The sequence below is a fragment of the Carassius auratus genome, chromosome 38 (assembly GCF_003368295.1).
Source record: "Carassius auratus strain Wakin chromosome 38, ASM336829v1, whole genome shotgun sequence".
In the NCBI taxonomy this organism is placed as follows: Eukaryota; Metazoa; Chordata; class Actinopteri; order Cypriniformes; family Cyprinidae; genus Carassius; species Carassius auratus.
The window spans coordinates 3,395,232-3,414,514 of NC_039280.1; positions in this window are offsets into that span (position 1 = coordinate 3,395,232).

Here is a 19,283-nt window from a genome sequence, read left to right on the forward strand (position 1 = left end):
ATTCATGTGTAGGGGTGTTAAGATCATGTGTTGAATTTCCTGTACACTGTGTGTTTCACTGGATCAGCAGTGCAATTATCACTTACATTAATCAACATACATTTTTATCCAATGCAACTAAAAAAAAAAAAAGGTGCAAAAGCAAAATTGTGAAATAATATTAAATAAAAGCTTCAGTTTATCTAGTTTAAATGACATGCATTGTTTTGTGACGTGTTTCCATGCTGTAATTGTAAAAATAAGTTCATCTAAAAATAAGCAGGTTAACGGAGTTATTAGTCATGTAATTTGGCAACAAAATTCACGTACAGTGCATTTTTCAGGACATTGTATAAGCCCATTACGTATTTCCTTGTCACTGCTTTTAAATGAGTGGCCTTGCTCAATTTCCTCGCTCAAAGCAGAACAATTGGGCCATCGGGGCGCCTTCAAATAAACTACAATGTGGAAGTCAGCTCGGGTTTCACGTCTCAGCCGTATGCAATTTACAATACTTCTTTTACCGCATCTCGGCTTTCAGAAGAGACAGTCTGCTCTTATCTTCTGTTATGTCATCATCTTGTTTTCACAATCTAAATTTCGGGAGCCCTCGGCAGTTTCCAGTCCATCACGGGAAGACTGTCGTGTCTATGCTGCAAAAAGCCCAAATAGAGCTGCTTTGATCCATCGCATTGGTTTCACAAAGTGCCTAACGCACATCAACAGAGCTTAACATAATACCACAGTTTGCCTTGTATGATGGACAGCAGTGGCCAGAGTAAATGCACTTTAAACAAATGTTCACTTTTATCTTTTACCTGAGTGTTAACCGTACCATGGTATTCTGTGCAAGATTTCATCTGCATAATAACCTAACCTGGATACTGCTTTCAGTGATGAATAGGATGACATTGTAGTTTTTCTAATAAGCCTTAAATAGGCTACACAGACATTTTACTAAAAGACAATGGAGGTGATAAACTGGTCATGCGGCCATTTCCTGTTTAAAAAAACAAACATCTTGTAAGTTGGTGCTGTAACCGGTGGGTTGTGAGACAAAAATGGGTCATAGGTCTGTTTTGATCACAGAGAGCTGAAAAAAAACTAATAAAATGCAACTAACCACACAAAATCAGGACTAGGGAGGAAATCAGAATAGGCTTAGAAAATAGACTTCTCAAGAAAACACACCATCCACACAGTATCTCTGTGCAAGTTAATCTGTTTAAACTAGATATGCAAGACAAAAGAAAACACACATGCATTAAATATATATTGCTACAGCTAGCATGTCATTCAGTAGAACCGTAGATACCAAAATGTGCATATGTTTATAGCAATAAATATACACTCAAATATTTTATTTGAAGGTAATTTATGAACTTTTGCATGCACAATTTTAGTCCTGAAGCAATTTTAAATACCAAAATTGTTTTGAGTGGCATTCTCATACATTTATAACAATATTTATGTACTGAAATATTTGATTTTAAGGTGATTTGCTAACTTTTGCATGGTAAACGATTTCAGAACTGTGTAAAAACTAAAAAGGATATCAAAGTTGTTCATGTTTATAGCCATATTTACAAACTCCAGTATTTTATTTTAGGGCTATTTATTCATATTTGCATTGCAAACAATTTTAGAAATTTTTAAAAATCAGTCCTATAGCTATTTTAGATGCCCAAATTGCCATGTTTTAGCAATATCTATCCGCCCCAATATCTGATTTCAAGGACATTTAGAAACTTCTACCCAGTAAACTATTTTTCAAACAGTGTGAAAATCAGTCCCGAAGCAAAACCAGAACCCCTGTTCCGCCGTGTTTATCAGCCAGCGCAGTCAAATCGATGCTTCAGAACAAAGAGAACGCCTGTCAAAGTGCTTCCTTTCCACTCAACTCACACCACGAGCGGTCACGCGCACACACATATATCAGGCATAATCGACGTCCCTGCATCAAAAACACACGGCACGCAAACAATATAGTCATATTCATCATATAGACGCCCACAACTCTATCCGCACACCCTTCCCAAACACAACAGTCATCTCAAATATCCCTAAATCCAGCTTGAGCAAATCAATCTCACATTATTAGCTTCAAATCAGCACAGTAAAGATGGAAAAACAATTCATACGCAAACGACTCACCCTTCAAAGTTAATACAGCGCAGACAAACTTTAATCTGAAGCTGATCCTTTATATGCCGTTCTATACTCCTTGTAACAGTTTCCACTGACTAATACTGAAATAGTCAATGTGATATCATCTCTTATCAAACTACAGCTGTAGGTCCATTCGAAATCTCACTAGAAACCCATATTGATTTATAGGCGGTTTTATGGAACACAACACCCTTACATCTGAAATTCAAACATTTTCTTCATCCACCCACAACGTGTGAACTAGAATGTCATTGTCAATTGAAGGCTGCAGCCTACATGCACAGGTACTATAGTGACATTCCCATAAATCACGGTTATTAGTTAACGAAGACAGCTGAAGATAAGATAAATTAAGAAAGAAAACAAAACAGGTCTGATGTTGTAATAGCAAGCAGGAAACGGCACACCGTGGCTGCGTGAGAAAAACACAGAACTAAATCTAAGACATGTACCAAATTTAAAATCAGATGCATGCTGAGTGTGAAATCAAACTCATTTTGTTTGTTTTTTTCCACACTTTTGAGAAGGCAGCTGAAAAGTGCATGACTGTTACGTGGATAAATACTCTTAAACAAGCTTTAAATATGAACTGGAAACTTTTATTCTAAATGTGTGTTATAGTTTTTGTGTTGGCTGTAAAGATAGAAACTCTAACGCCCAATGTGTGTGAAACTCACAAAATGTCAGTGAGGTAATTGTGTGAGGAAACTCGAGCACGGGCGGCATGTTTCTCTCATCGATTGCTTCTTTAAAAGTCATATTGATTATGTGGCTTTTTGTATTAAGCACATGCTCTTTCTCCCCGACCCCTCTCTTATTTTATACAATAGTAAGAAACATCCAGAAGCATCCCTCTAAGCATATTCTGGTGACGAATCAAGGAACTGCATTTTATTTTTTTGGTCACACCAGAGCTAGACATAAGTCTGTTTTAAAATACATACACTGGTTCATTTACTAAACATTAATTTTGAACAAAGAAATTACATTTGTGATGTAGACTGAAAGCCAGCATCTCTTCTAAGAAATCTGTGTCAGTTTTCACACATTTAAGCTGAAGAAAAAATAAAATGCCGACGCACAACAGCAAATTTGAGAGGTTTTAGATAAGAGTTGAAGCTCAGGAAATAAACGCCCTCGGAGGATCTGACTAATGCATATCACCCGTGTAATTCAGTTAATATACAATGATGCATAAACAAAAAACACGGCCTTTGATATGAAAACATCTATTCTGGTAGTAATTTAGCATGTCCTACACATAAAAGGGATTTTGTCAGACCTAAAAATGTGTTTTATGTGATTAACATCAAAATGGGACAGTTCGATTTAGTCAGAAATATTATAAATGACTGAATCAAGCAGAATAAATTAGAATATACCTATGAAATTCATTATGAAGAGCCAGCTAGGGTTTGAAATATCTACACTGTTCACTTTTTAAGTGCACATTTATATTACAGTACTGAAGTTATTACTATAATTAAAAAACAAAATAGCAAAGTTATTATTTATTGTAATCATGCCTGAATATTCATGTGAAAAGGGATCATCTTGACTAGTTATCAAGTGAAATAAACAAGCAAGCAAAAAGTGGCTAATGTGTTGCAATTCATGAAAACCAAACTCAGGATTTAAAGTTAATCTGGATATTTAATCACATTTCACAATGTGGTTAGCAAAAGAAACAAGAGAGACTGAAACCCAAAAAGATGACATTTAGAGATCAGATTAATTTTTCAAAAGGTGGCCTAAAGTTAGGCCCAACAATCAAAATAAATGAGCTAAAGTACAACTATAATAAATGCTCATATGGGACGATTTTCTAAAAATAAAGAAATGTCAAAATAGCTTTAATTTCATCGTACTGACTCAAAAAGGCTTCAGGTGTTCTTATAAAACACATTTAATGGGATTTAATCAACGCAAAGCAGCACATAATCCAATAGAAAAAATATGATTACTTATAACAGTGGTCGTTCATGAGTAATTTATTAGGAAAGTAATGAGCTGTCATGTAAATACGAGAAGAGATTGAATCGTAATCACGGTAACTTTAAATAAACCCGACGTGTCTTAGCCACAGTCTGTAGGCTTCAGCGTCTGTAGGCTTCTCTTCATGAAAAACGCCCGTATTTTTGTGAAATACTAAAGGTCGCACGTTTTGTAAATGAAATTGCGAAATTAAAGAGAGTTCCCTTTGTTTCAAAATGACTCTAATGAGTCATTTGTGGCATATGGGGAGAGATACCTGCGCCGAGAAAAATTCAAGACAATAGGAAAACAGAGAAATGGCTTCAACGGGTGTTTGGCGACACCAGCTGGCCGCCTGCGGAATTACAACACATTTAATAAACACTGCTCTACATTTCATTACTCATCTGTTCTTTGTACGAGGGGCTGAAGTACTTGGAACTGAAACTTTTTCCATTTGCAAATATATATATATAATAACATGATGCTTAAAACTCGTTTCACTCAAGTTGATTTCATTAAGGGTAGAACAAAGTGGAGAAAACGGCCACAAAACCTCATAAAATCGATTCTTTTTTCTTCTTTTTTTCATTTTCTCAGTTAAGCCCATTTAAAGAGCTCTAAAAAATTAAAAATAAATAAATAAATAAAACCGAAGATGTGGTAGATCAAAGCAGGAAACATTACATTATCATATTACCAGGAAAGGGAAACAATAGGTAAAGATGTGAAAACCCATTATTTCTTAATAGCTAGCCAGACATCAGTTCTGTGTTCTGACAAGATTAAACTGATCTAAAAAAGAGAACTTTAAAAAGCTCCTGTGCACCAGAGCAGCTGCAAACAATGAGCACTGCTGGGTTCTGATTGGTGGAGGAGGAGGAGTGGGCGGAGACTACAGAAATCAAACAATGAAACTGACCAAGTCTCTCAGTGTACTCACATCATATCTATCTATCTATCTATCTATCTATCTATCTATCTATCTATCTATCTATCTATCTATCTATCTATCTATCTATCTATCTATCTATCTATCTATCTATCTATCTATCTATCTATCTATCTATCTATCTATCTATCTATCTCCTCAGTTACTTATTTTAACTTTGATTATTCAATATAAAATGTGCCGCAGTCTTTTAACAGTGACATTGCTTTCCTAGATTTAGTCACTGTCAGGTCTACTGATTGTAATACTTGCAAAGGACGCACATTACTGAAAATACCACAAGAGTAGTCATGCACAAGCACAGCGGTCACTGTTTGAGTAAAAAAATCAGTTATTTCAAATCTGTCAGATTGACCTTCCGACAAAAGGAAGTTAGAGTTAAAAAAGGTGACATCTCTGTAGATGTTTTTTTTTAAGAGCTGAGCAGAATTAAGTTTACAGAGTGCATCTCAATCTGCACAAAATGTTGGGGTCAGTAAGATATATATATATATATATATATATATATATATATATATATATATATATATATATATATATATATATATTTTAAAAATAAATTAATACTTTTATTTAGCAAGGATGCAACTGATCAAAAGACATTTACAGTAAAGACATGTATATTTATATTTTAAATAAATTCGGTTTTATTTATATTTTACATTCTAAATTGTGAAAAAATATACAATTATTACAGTTTCCATAAAAATACAAAGCAGAATGACTATTTTCAACATTGATAATAAAGTAATCGAGCAGCAAACAACATATTTCTATGATTTCTGAAGAAACATGTGACACTGTCGACTGGTATAAACTACATTTTAAAATACAATAGAAGGCAGTTATTTTAAATTTGTAATAATATACTGTTTTAGTGTATTTTCGGTCAAATAAACACAGCCTTGCCAATAAGACACTTCTTTCAGAGATCTATCCGATCCCATATTTTGAAGGACTAGCTGTCATCATTTATTCACCCTCATGTTGATGCAAACCTGTATGAATTTATATCTTCCATGAGACACAAAAAGAAACATTAAGCTGAACATTTCCATACTCTGAATGTGCCACACTAACAAATAAGTGCCATAAAGCATCATAAAATTAACATCACAGATACACTATATTCTGAGTCAATTAGATATAACGTGAACATAAAGAAATTAATTTATTCATTGAAATCTAGTTTTAAACTTCTTGATGTACAGCTGTAGTCACCGTTCAATGCAATTAAAAGAGCAGCTTCTTCTGCAATAAATAAAGCTTTAGAAGGCGAGTAAAAGTTATGTAAATGTTGAAAATGATTTCTGACTTGGAGAACAGCATGTTTTTCGGAGGACCAACTATTCTAAGAAAACAATACTAATAGTGAGTCATTCTCATCACATGGCGCTTTTATCCGAACCGCCCAAGCATGTAGCTTACGGCTAAATATCACCACCGCCGTCTTCTCGATCATCTGCTTTTCCTCATTACACCAATCCTTTAAATACAAACACTCACCGGATCATCATTACCAGCTACATGAAAACGGTAATATTAGAAAGAGCTAGAATGGATATATTATTTATAATGTTGTTTGGTGTATCGTGACCTAGAATGAAGTCAGACCACAAACAGCAAGGAATAAACAATGGTAGGAAAATGCAGATAAACACTTTTAAATGTAAGGAGACAACACTTCCTATACGTGTCTGTCTGGGAAATCACTTCTTCACGTCTTGTTTATGCAATCACAAAACCATCCTGTTCAGTCTATTTCTTATTTCTATTTTTGCATATGGTTGGGTAGCATGCAAATACGTTTAAATTGTCAATTTATTTTATAGATTTATTTACTTTTGTACAATAAACAACCGATTTGTGACATAAAATCACGATAAATATTTTTTAACTTGCGGTGAAGTGAAAGTTTATAACAACAAGCCAAATATGCGAAATGTCTTGCCCACGATGAGCTGATAAGCAAAGAGTTAATGCATTTACAATCTGCAATCTTGAGAATCTACAGCGCTGACTAAAAGCCGTAGAAAGCGGAGGGCCGAGACCATGCAGTGCCCTATTGACATCATGCATCAGCAAACCAATTCTTTGCACCCTTCAAAAAAAAAAATGTGCTGAATCTTACTACTAAAAAGAGAGACCAGGCGAAATGACTAAACCATTTAACAAACATTTCACGATTCGTAATTCGGATAGCTCGGTATGATGACAAATCGAACTGAAACCAGGCTCGGATGATCAAATAGGCAATTTAAGAGTCATTTGACACCTGATTCTACTAAAACAACTGATACTCGTCCTTTTCCTTTGACATTAAAGTGACATTTAGCGAGCTCCACATCATCTTTACCAGAAATCATAACAAGTCATATAAACGTATAAAAAAAAAAAAAAATTCTGTATACCAAGCCAGTTCTGTAACTGAGCAGATAACAACACCGTAAAGACTGGCCACATGAGAAATTATCTTAAAAAATAAATGTTTAAAATTACAACATTTGCATTTAATTAAAACAAATCGTATGCATGCTCCTCCTCACTGGTAAGATTAAATTAATCAGTTGTGTTGTGCATTGAGTTGATGGATTATTTTAAAGGAAATATTAATGCACATAAGCTAGAACTTGTATTTTTGGGTTGCATAAAATACTAATCTTCACTACATAATATGAAAAGGCAACAGCGGTCAATTATGGTCAACAAATGACGTGTGTACAATCTAGCGGTCAATTCGATTCAATAAATGACGTGGCCTAGTAAGCTGTCAAGTGAAAGCATCTCATTCATTGCCAGATTTGATATAAAAAATTATATTAACCTGTTAACCATGCAAAACGAATATAGTATGAAACATTCATAACAGAACACAATACAAGCATAAAAGTTACATGCTTGAAAATGCTTGAAAAGAATTAAATGAACACAGAAGCTAACTGCATCAAAAATTCTTCCACAACAATTACAATTAACAATTGCGACAATGCAATGCCTTCTTCATGTAAAACAAGATGCATCTACATTAAGATGACCTTATACATACAATGCACATAGAAGAAGTCGTAATCTACTTTTAAAGAAATATAAATCACAAAACAAACCTGCAATTCAATTTTCTCGCTCCAGTTGAAAGCTCTCCGAGAGTCATCTGTCTGTGAGAATGGTACGCTCTTGATCAAGATTAACGTTAAAGACTAATCAATTTGTTTTTTCTGTTTTCTGCTTGGTAAGATTGCTGACTCATCTCTGTCATAGCCGCCCATGCACCCCACACAGTGCTCAATGCATCATGCTCCCTAGAGCCAGCGGTTTACGTTACTAGTTCTGACGCTCTGCACTTACTGTAAATGATATACCAGTGTGGGGTACATGCCTCTATGAAGGGCTTATTTTAGTCTGTTCTGCATGGCAATATCAAAACGAGACCTCTCACACTTCTGCAAAACGTGTTTTAGCAGCAAAACCAGAAGTTAAGTTAAGGTTTGGTGTGTTTTGGACTTTTTCATTGGTCATTTTCTCTGTGAACAAACTCAAATCCAAATATTTTCAATCAATTTTTTTTTTAAAGTGAAACAATATCTAGCATATTACAATGGATCGGTTTGAGTATGTTGTAAAATAATAAGCCAGGATCGGAATGTGTGTGTGTGTGTGTGTGTAAAATATGCGTTTTCATACCAACTCGTCCAGTCCCATGTTTGTTCGCAGGTTAGCATTAGCATGTAGTCTGCGTTATTTATCTTAAAATATATTTTTACTTTAAGTTTAGGTTCATATTCGTTCACTTTGGCTTTGCATTCCTTGCCAGTTTTATGAAAACCAACATAAAACCAGCTCTTCTTCAGTAATGTTGTGCATTATGTTAACTCATATTACTAATTTACTTTGCATTCCTGGCCAATTTTATGAAAACCATGACAAACTGATTGTGTAACTTGTTGAGTGCATATTAGCTCATTTTGGCTTGGCATTCCTTGGCAGATTTTATCATCATGCTCCACCATTGAGTTTGCAATGTTAGCATTAGCATGTAGCATACTATTAATTGTTTATATGCTTTATTATATGGATACTTATTTTGTCTTTTCCAGTCCTTGATTCTGATTGGTCAGCAGCTGTGTTTTATTCATGAAAAGGCACAGCTATGATGCTTCACCCAATGCTTCTCGGTATCACTGCGCAACATGTGATTTCACCAAGTACAACGTTCCTGGATCAACGGCCTTCAACATTCCAATCAACCAATCAGAACTGAGATCTAACTTTTCAGGAAATATCTGTTTTAGGCTTACAATCAGGGTCAGGTTCTTCTACACTCTTGTTAATCAGCTATCACTTCCCACTGATTTTAGGAATAAATTATGGGTAGGGACTGGGTTAAGTCTGTATTTTTGGACAATAATGTTGATCCAGGAACATCAAAAGATGTTGATCCCTTACTTGGCAAAATCACGTGAACCTAACACCCACCCTTAGCCATATAATAATCAATATTATAGCATCATAATTGTTCCATATGTTATGTATTTTGGCTAAATTAACAGTTTGTTATTCATTTAATGCAGTATGAGTGCCCCCTGCAGGTATAATTCTGTATGTCCATCACTTTACACCGTAAAGACGCTTGCAAACTCACGCTGTGCCGCGAATCTGTCCATTTGAAACTAAAAGAAGGAAGACAAGTTTTCTCATGTGTACAGTATGTGAGAAAATGTCATATACAGTATGGTGTTAAAACAAATTAATTACACAGTTCCTATTCTGTGTTTTTATTTGAGCTCTAAAAGATGAGGCATGTATCTAAAAATGTATTTTTAATTTATGTTTAGGCATATTTGTTCACTTTGTTTTTGCATTACTTGGCAGTTTTGTTAAAAAAAATAACACAAAGCTCTCCTTCAGTAACTTATCAGTACGGTTTTTGTTTGCATAGTAGCTCTTAGCACGCACATTAGCATGCATTTATCTTAAAATGTCTTATTACTAGGCATTTAGGGTCATATCTGTTCACTTTGGCTTTGCATTTCTGTTTTGTACTTACTGTGATTATAAACGCATTAATTTAAATCTTGTGAACTATTTGGGAGTACTAGGATATGAATTGGGACTTTCTCTGAATGGACAACACAGCCCTGCCTACAGCGAAGCAGCTAAAGATAGACCGGAGGAGGGAACTGTTTTCCCACACTATGCTGGGAAAAAATCCAAAGGGTCCATGGGAAATGAAGAAGGTCACATTGACTTCCTTTTCTATCACAGAGACAACAAATTCATGAAAGAAATGATATAATGTGCCACAGTAGGATTTAGTTAGATTACATATTTACATTAGTTGACACATACATGTAGAATGTTCATAGATTACTTTCTAATTATGTAAGTTTTTTCCTCTTTATTTGTGGTTTTATATGAATATACATATGTATGTGGGGGTGTGTGTGTGTGTGTGTGTGTGTGTGTGTGTGTGTGTGTGTGTATTCCAGATGTACATCACCACTTTTCTCATGACTACATACATGGCTAAGGTGCTTCTATACATCTGGCGTTATTTTAGTATCACTGATATTCTATTATAATTTTTGTTGAGATTTTGAATTAAAATTAAATTTTAATATTTTCTTACTTCACTTTAAAGTTTCAATATTTTTGTGCTTTTTGTTATTTTTTATAATCAGATTTCTTTTTTAAATGTGTCTATATAGTTTTAATTTATTAGATTTTTTTTTATTTTGAGTCATTTCAGTAGTACAGTCCTTCAAGTTAAAGTAAACTAGCCTAAATTTAAATAACTTAATTTTTTTTAGATTTTATTTTATTTTAAGCAACAAAATGTTTTTAATTTCCATTAGTATCTTTATTTGTATTGTACAGTAACACTCACAAAATGCGTAATTTAGTTGAAAAATCAATATATTCTATATTTAAAGTAAAAAAGAAGGGTTACATTTGCTGGACAACTTACAGTTCAGACGTACATCAGTAAATACATGACGTATAGAAGAAGATCTGTTGTTTAAAGCTTCAAACACACAGTCCATTTACAGGAGCTGCGCATCAAGAACATTATACAAGTCTTTGAAATATTCAAGACAAATAAACAGAAGGTCTGATGGCGGTCTGCCATCTGAGTGGAACAATATGAAAAGCTCCCAGTACGTCTGCAGCATTCACACTGTACTCTTGGTAATGAATCACCACAATCATCGCACAAACAGATTCATTGCCTTAAATTAGCGAACTGACGCACGGGGCCAATATCAAAGCATTACTGATGTCATGTGTTGTAATATGTCAACGCGCCACAGACCTTGAGGCACATTTTACAACAAACGCTTTGCAAATGTTTTTAAGGTTTGGTAAAGTGCCAACCCTGCGCTACTATCACAGTGAAATATCTTGATTTCGGTTACGCAACTATGATGCGCTATCACTCTATTTATTTACTTTTTAATTCAGCAAATCAGAAGAAAAGACCAAATAGAAGGTAAAGACATCTCAATTAGAAGCATTCCTTCGCAACTGCTTGTCATAAGGCCGTCCAGCCTGTATTGATTAGATATTGACTTACCATTCACTGCTTCTCTTGACAGTCGCACTCACAGCACTGAACAATACAACAGAATGGACCAGAAACAGAGGAACGCAAGCTTTCCTCCCCCTCACACACACCCATCTCACAGGACCACAGGGATCTAGATGACTCAAAAAGCAAAAGAGAGCCAAAGGCCAACGGAACGGAACGATTCATGAGGCGCTGACTCACAAACCACTGCTTCCTCTCAAACACATGCCTCTCATAACTGCGCAGATGACTGGTCAAGTTCCCACAGCACTGCATGGGAGGGCAGTGAGGGGCCAGAGCTCGGAGGAGACACACACTGACCCCTGACAGACATCAGAGAGAGTGAGTGGGAGAGAGAGACTGCGGTAAAGTAAACCAACCCATGCCAAGAATGCAGAATCAGTTCAGTGATCTCCAACTAGAGCAGATCTTCACTTCAGCTGGATCTCGAGTACAATGTACCGAGTATTCTAGACTTGTTTTCCGTTAAAAACATCTAAACATTCTCACATCAAGATACATTCACTTGGGACGGAAAATCACAGCTGAGGAAAAAAAAAACATTCAGAAAATGTTATTTCTACAGTGTACGTTCTCGGAACATTCGAAATATAAAAAAAATTTAAATGAAGAGGAATGTTCCGTTTTGCCAACATCATGAGAATGTTCCTTTTGAATGTTCTCTGAACTATTTGAAAGTAGTAAGAAGTAACATGTGAAGTAACACGGATGTCCAACTAAAATGTTTCAGAAATATATTTCATGGATGTTTTGAGAATTTTCATAAAGACCATATAACTTTAAATAAACATTCTATCAAAGTTCAAATTTCAGAGAACCTTGTCAGAATGTTATTTAAACGTTTAATTTTGAAGCTTTTTTTAATATCATATACAAGTCATTTTGCTTGCAAAGTAAATGTACACTGTCACCTGGAATTATTCATTGAAGTTAATGTATGCTGTTTCAGTGTGTTAAATATTATTTCTGAATTAAAACCAGTTTATAATGCCATTTTAATCAGTGTACTGTATATTGGTTTAATAGAAAGCAAGAAAAAAATGTACACACAGACTCTCAGACCATGACGCAAATCGATTTTTCAAAAAATGCAGTCATGGTTTTTTCATAAGATCATGTGACTGTGAATAAACGAGGCTGTGATTTTGACCTTCAGATGAGTCAAATGCTGTTTGGTTTCTGAGCGATGGATTCGTGACTATTACATGAAACAAGAAGGTTTTTGATTTTCTGAAGAAATGGTGGGTGGTGTTTGGATGAGCACGACTCACAGGCAAGATGCGAGGGTGTTGAGGGAGGTAGTCAGGGAGTAGTTATGTGGTTGCTAAGAGGTTGTGAGAAGTGTTTTGATTGTAGTGTTGTGTGGTAGCTAGGGTGTTCCCGGTGGTTGTTTACAAGCCCAAGAGTCCACCCAGAATCCACCCTAATGTATCCACATTGATATGCAAACCAGGCATTTAGTCATTCAAATGCGCAAACAATTTATTGTCTTGTGCAGAATAAAGAAATGATTAGTGAAAATATGTCGCTCTTTATGCAGTCATTTATTCTAAATATATACTTGAAACTAGTAGCATAGAAAACATGCACTTCGTGGCTTCGTTTCTGCCTGTTCTTGTGATAAAATGAGTGTAATGCTAAAGAAGGCCATGGCCTCTATGTGAACTGATTACTTTGTAGACATCTGTTGAAAAATGAAAAAAATATGAAACAACTGGGTGAGTGTGAGGGAAAATAAATAAATTGGTGAGTAAGTCAGAGTTATGTTAATATATATATTAGAAATAAAAAATATGAGAAGTGCCCTTTTTTCCACTTGAGCCCTTGCTGCTCAACATGTCTGTACACGTCCCTGATTAGCATACAGTTTGGATTGACAGTATGGTTCAGTTCTGCACATCCATCCAGCCTAACATTTATAAGAACAGGGTTAGCAGAAATAAACCCCCCCCCCCAGGGTAAACAGAACAGAACAACATAAATGTATTGCAGATATCATTACTGTTCAATAATTTATTGTACACATTTTAGAAATTAGACTGATTCAAGACGATCAGAAGGCTGAATCCTGACTGTTCGAGAGGAGGAGCTGGGGATGGAGGAGGGTCATTAGCTATTGAGCAACGCGAAAGCTGCTGATAATACTGAGGGACCGTATAATGGCGAGAAAGGTATTGTATTCCTATACAGACCAAAAGTTTGGACACACCTTCTCATTCAAAGAGTTTTCTTTATTTTCATGACTATGAAGATTGTATAGTCACACCGAAGGCATCAAGGGCTATTTGAGCGAGAAGGAGAGTGATGGGGTGCTGCGCCAGATGACCTGGCCTCCACAGTCACCGGACCTGAACCCAATCCAGATGGTTTAGGGGTGAGCTGGACCACAGACAGAAGGCAAACGGGCCAACAAGTGCTAAGCATCTCTCGGGGAACTCCTTCAATACTGTTGGAAGACCATTTCAGGTGACTACCTCTTGAAGCTCATCAAGAGAAAGCCAAGAGTGTGCAAAGCAGTAATCAAAGCAAAAGGTGGCCACTTTGAAGAACATAGAATATGACATATTTTCAGTTGTTTCACACTTTTTTGTTATGTATATATTTCCATATATAATTCCACATGTGTTAATTCATAGTTTTGATGTCTTTAGTGTGAATCTACAATGTGTGTGTATATATATATATATATATATATACACACACACACACACACACACACACACTTGTTCTTGAATTGTGGTGAATTGTGGGGACTTTCCATAGACTTTCCATATTACTTTTATACTAACCAAACAATATTTTCTATCCCCTAACCCTAACCTCATATGTGCTTCCAATTTAGCAACAATACTTACTGAAATAATTGACTATTTCTCTTGTACTGTTCATCTGCTTGTTTTTCAGACTATATTGGATTTACTTTCCAATATGGCAAATTAATCAGAGAAGTATAGCACTCCTCAAACAAAAACAAAACAAAGCAAAAAGGTATAAAGGTAGAAAAAAAAAACAACAGAGAGAAAGCATAGCGATCGAGCTGTGCTATTTGACCGCGCACATTTGAAGCTGCTGTGCAGTAATGAGTACTGTACTGACTCATTATGATGCGGCTTCTTCACCCCCTCCATGATCAGACCTTCTCTGTTTCACTTTGACATAATCACAGTGCACGGTGTCATTTAGGGTGAACTTTTACACATACATCACAGACATCACCTCGTGAATTGCTGCATCTGGAATTGAATAAATATAGATACATACAGACTAAATAACCTTACAATCAAAGATGTGAATTAAGTCTCATCCTCAGATTACCTGCTGGCCTTTCACTGACTGTCTTATACTAAACAGGAAAAAGAACAACCACTTTCTTGATCTGGCAAGCTCTAATCTGATTGGCTGGCTTCATGCCATGAGTTCTCCAAGAAACGTGTAAGTCAAACAAATATTCTTCAGGTAATGTTGATAAAGTGTTTGTTTTGAAAATGTTATTTATACATCGCTCATGGAACATTTTATTTCTGAAACATTATTTGGACATTCATCTGATGTATTTTAATGTTACTACTTGTTTCAGAATGTTCAGAGAACATTCAAAAGTAACGTTCTCAGTGTTTGCAAAATTCTAAAATTGGATTGGAATTTTTTTTTATATTTAACTTACTGGAAACATTTAACAAAATGTTATTGTGTTATTTATGTAAAATCCAACACTAAACTTAACCTTAAAAGTTAAATGAAGAAAAAAATAATTTTCGTATGATCAGAGTACACCTAATTTTCACAAGTTGTCAAGAGACTGTGTTAATTTGCCCCATTTGATTTTAAAGAATTTCTCTCATAAAAGTGATTAAAAAACCTTCGATATGAAAGATCTCAGAGGCAGCACTCCAACATCTGCCCTCGGTTCCTAGTCCAGATCCCATTCCTCTATCACAATAAAACTGCTACTTTGTGTTTAGAGATGATCAGAGGGATCTGAAACACACATGGTATGAAAGCACACAGGAAAAGACTTGGCTAGTCAGGAAGTGTGTCAAAATAGTCACTTTATGCTTGATTTCCATCATGTTTTTAGATCCATAACTACTGAACTTCCTGTGCTGGGCAGAAGAGAGTCAGAAAACAAACACACTGGGGGAGGAGGAGACGGAAGAATAGAAATGAATGAGATCCTGCAGACATCTGGGAGGAAATACAGAATCTGTGAGTCACAAGCTGCAAGTGTTATCTTAGACTTAATGTCATCTTTCTGTCAAGACACTGAAAGGCATCTGGAATCAGATCATTGTAAGACAACTAAAGTTGAAAATGGCAAGCAAATATCTAAAAGGCACTACGGGGGTTATGAGACATTAAACATCACACCGAACAGATAAACTCATAATCGCTTTTAGTTTTGAACTTCTGCTGATTGTATTTAAATTAATCATAAATGTATGTTTGTAACAGAGCTTATTTTCAGCATTAATCCACAAACCAATGGGAAAATCCTATTGGGTTTTTGTTGAGTGCTGCCCCACAAAGGTGAAATGCAGTAACTGCACTTTTTAGTTTGCTAATCTATGCTTTAAAAAAATTATATATACATTATATTTCATAGCATGTCTTCAATCAGATTAGTGCAAAGAACACCTCCAAAATGTGCGTGTGTGTGTGTGTCTGTGTGTGTGTATGTATAAATATGCATGTATGTATGTATCTTTAAATAATTTTTTTAAATATATATATATATATTCTGTTCTAAAAATACATGTAATGCTTATAATAATGCCTCATGTGCATATTTATACATAAAATTTCAGGCAGCTTTTGTCTTAATGTACTGTGATTAATCAACATGCGGCACTTTAGTTTTTTAGTTAAACTATATTGTTCAAGGAATAAAAAAGAAAAAAGAAAGAAGATTCTGTCATCATTTACTCACCCTCATATGGTATTTCTTTCTTCTGTTGAATACAAAAGAAGATATTTTGAAGATTTTTGCTAAGCAAACAGTGGACGGTAGCCATTGATTTCAATAGTAGGGAAAATATACAATGGAAGTCAATGGCTACCGTCTTCTGTCTGCAAACCAACAATCTTCAAAATATCTTATTTTTCTGGTGAACTATCCCTTTAACATTAAAGCCTATTTATCTACAGTAAAACGTGGATACGGAAAAGTATTTTGACATTTAAAAAGCTGCTTTCACCTTTGGTAACACACACTAACATGAGCTTCAGGATCTTCTGTGCCGTTTCACACTTTCAGGTGTTTATCTGCTATAAAAATCCATCCGCCTTCAACTCCTACCACTTGCAGTTTACCTGGTAAATGGTTTTTAAAGTCTGAAAAATGAAACTGGAACATTTTGTGGTGACTAAAACAAGCAGTGTCAATTACATCAACAGGAACTGAACATCATTTGCATCACAAAACAGGCTGAGGAGGATTTCACCGTTCCTCTGGCCCGTGAGGGACTGCAAGCTTCCTGAACACTCATGCCAATGCACTGGGCACGCAGGAATGTCCACAACAAACAGAAACCAAAAGAGCAGTCAATAAGTGTCCGAAAAAACAGCTGGGGCTCATTAAAGACACATCTCCTCCTGTCCCACGTGCAGCTGTGTCTCTCTCTTGCTCTGACAGTGTGAGAACAAACTCTGGATTCATTCTCACTGCTACCCACACAAAACCTCTGATCAATACTCTCCTGTTACACGCTCCTCCAGGGACACGGATACTCCAGAGCGTCCCATCAAACCCTGAGAGCGCCGTGTCAAACACAATAGGCTCTCTCCGCTACAGAGGAGCTCTAAAGATGATCAATAATCATTTGAGCGAGCTCATATGACCGCTGTGAGCAGCATGATGACTGATACATGTTTCACACACAGGTTAGCTGGCTTTTCATGGGAGGGCAGGACAGAGCATGATTATAGTGTACAAACAACACTGTCGGACTGCAGGAGTGAACGCATTATAAGAGAAGGGAACCTGTAGAACTACTAACTAGACCGTGTTTGACACATGATAATCTATTCAACTGTCTTTTGTTTTTTATTCATACATATTAAAATGATATTTCAAAAAGCAAAGAATTCAACACTTGTAGAATAACTGTAAAAATTGTAGAATACCACAATGTTTTTTTTTTTACATACATTATATCATATTACATTATAATACAAAAAGGCACTATCATAAGTTTACTATCATAGTGTTTAAGAAAATTCTATATTTTACAAAAAAAACATTTTTGTAAAATTATTATTTTATATATTTTTTTTTTTTTTGTAAAATTATATATATATATATATATATAAAATTCTATATTTTACAAAAAAATACATATATATATAAAATAATAATTTTACAAATATATATATATATATATATTCACACACACATTTGTAAAATTATTAATTATTTAGACATTTGTTATTATGAAGATGTATCATATCGATCACAAGTGCAGTATGGAGTACCTCAAGGCTCAGTTCTAGGGCCGCTACTCTTCACGCTTTATATGTTACCCTTGGGAGATATCATCAGGAAACATGGTGTTAGCTTTCACTGTTATGCTGATGATACGCAGCTCTATATTTCCTCGCAGCCCGGTGAAACACACCAATTTGAAAAACTAATGGAATGCATAGTCGATATAAAAAATTGGATGACGAGTAATTTCTTACTGCTAAATTCAGAAAAAACAGAGGTGTTAATCATAGGGCCTAAAAACTCTACTTGTAATAACCTAGAACACTGTCTAAGACTTGATGGTTGCTCTGTCAATTCTTCGTCATCAGTTAGGAACCTAGGTGTGCTACTTGATCGCAATCTTTCCTTAGAAAGCCACGTTTCTAGCATTTGTAAAACTGCATTTTTCCATCTCAAAAATATATCTAAATTACGGCCTATGCTCTCAATGTCAAATGCAGAAATGTTAATCCATGCATTTATGACTTCAAGGTTAGACTACTGTAATGCTTTATTGGGTGGTTGTTCTGCACGCTTGGTAAACAAACTACAGCTAGTCCAAAATGCAGCAGCAAGAGTTCTTACTAGAACCAGGAAGTATGACCATATTAGCCCAGTCCTGTCCACACTGCACTGGCTCCCTATCAAACATCGTATAGATTTTAAAATATTGCTTATTACTTATAAAGCCCTGAATGGTTTAGCACCTCAGTATTTGAATGAGCTCCTTTTACATTATACTCCTCTACGTCCGCTACGTTCTCAAAACTCAGGAAATTTGATAATACCTAGAATATCAAAATCAACTGCGGGCGGCAGATCCTTTTCCTATTTGGCGCCTAAACTCTGGAATAACCTACCTAACATTGTTCGGGAGGCAGACACACTCTTGCAGTTTAAATCTAGATTAAAGACCCATCTCTTTAACCTGGCATACACATAACATACTAATATGCTTTTAATATCCAAATCCGTTAAAGGATTTTTAGGCTGCATTAATTAGGTAAACTGGAACCGGAACACTTCACATAACACCGTACTTTCTACATCATTAGAAGAATGGCATCTACGCTAATATTTGTCTGTTTCTCTCTTGTTCCGAGGTCACCGTGGCCACCAGATCCAGTCTGTGTCCAGATCAGAGGGTCACTGCAGTCACC